At 39.2% G+C, this 1264-nt stretch overlaps 1 protein-coding gene across 1 annotated transcript in view; it reads left to right on the top strand.

The window, feature by feature from the left end:
* The window catches only part of COL4A5 (collagen, type IV, alpha 5), a gene marked incomplete at both ends in the record, with an annotated part of 87800 nt that overhangs the window by 20766 nt on the left and 65770 nt on the right, over positions 1–1264 (top strand). The gene's annotated exons all lie outside the window — the stretch shown is intronic.

The raw sequence follows: 1264 nt of genomic DNA, 5'->3' as shown, positions 1-1264 counted from the left end.
GGGGATCTTTCCAGTCCAGGGATCAAACCCAGGTCTCCCACATTGCAGGTGGATTCTTTACCATCTGAGTACCAGGAAGCCAAAGATATCCATAACTAATCCCCAGAACCTGTGAATATGTTAGGTTATAAAAGTAAGTGAAATTAAGATTACAGGTGGAATTAAAGCTGCTAGTCAACTGGTTTTAAACTAGGGTAATTTTTCTGGTTGCTCTGAGTAGACCCAGTATAATCATAAGGGTCCTTTAAATGTGGAAGAGGGAGGCAGAAGAATCAGTGTCAGAGTGATGCAATGTTAGAAAAACTCATTCAGCTGTCACTGACTGTGAAGATTGAAGAGAGCCATGAGCAGAGGGATGCTGGTAGCTCTCGAAGCTGGAGAAAGAAAATAAATGAAATCTCAACCCTCCAAAAAGTAACACAGCTCTTCCACTGAGACTTCCAGAACTGTATGTAATATTGTTTTGTTTTATTTTTTAGCCCACTAAGTTTGTGGTAATTTGTAAGAGCAGCATAAGAAACTAATACATCAGGTAACATTTTCTCCAAATAAAATTTTCATGGAAACCCCAAATAAAAATGATAAAAACAGAGCTTTACTGATTGAAGAGGGGCTGTGACATGGGCATAAAGGAATCTACAAGGGAATCTCTAGGATTGTAAGTAGAGTAGTTTGGAAGCTTGTATAAAGCAAGATATCCCAAGTTAGTAAAACTATCTAAAGCCTCAGATGGTGACATACTAACTGTATGTTCCACTGAAAATATTGCCTATTGGAGCAGGATTAGCTTTTATTTATTCCTTTAAAAAAAAAAAAAACTACTTAGGAAAACTTAGTGAGGCAAGACTTTAAATTCTCAGCAATGCAGTTGTAACTAGAAATGGGTAAATAGATTAACAATCCTGTGGGCAGCCTCTTTTGCATGGAGTCTGCAGCAGAAGCTTGAAAGGAAAGTCTGTGGTTCTTTCTTACTCCTTCTTAGCTCTGACAGTAGGAAGTGCCTGTATAAAATGTAGCAAAGCTTTAAAACAGCAAACTCATGAACAACTCATATTGAGGTTCAGAGGTGATGCTGTTTATTAGCAGCATGGTAAGCAGATTGACACAATATAGAAACTGTTCAGGTTTTCAGCTCTAATTTTGTTTATGCATAAATGATTTGGGGCTTCCCCGGTGGCCCAGTGGTAAAGATTCCACCTGCAATGCAGGAGATGCAGGAGACATGCATTCGATCCCTGGGTCAGGAAGATCCCCTGGAAGAGGA

Source organism: Bison bison, unplaced genomic scaffold, assembly GCF_000754665.1.
Source record: "Bison bison bison isolate TAMUID 2011002044 unplaced genomic scaffold, Bison_UMD1.0 scf7180017848986, whole genome shotgun sequence".
NCBI lineage: Eukaryota > Metazoa > Chordata > Mammalia > Artiodactyla > Bovidae > Bison > Bison bison.
The sequence above is the reverse complement of the archived record's forward strand: the minus strand, read 5'-3'. Positions and strand labels throughout refer to the sequence as shown.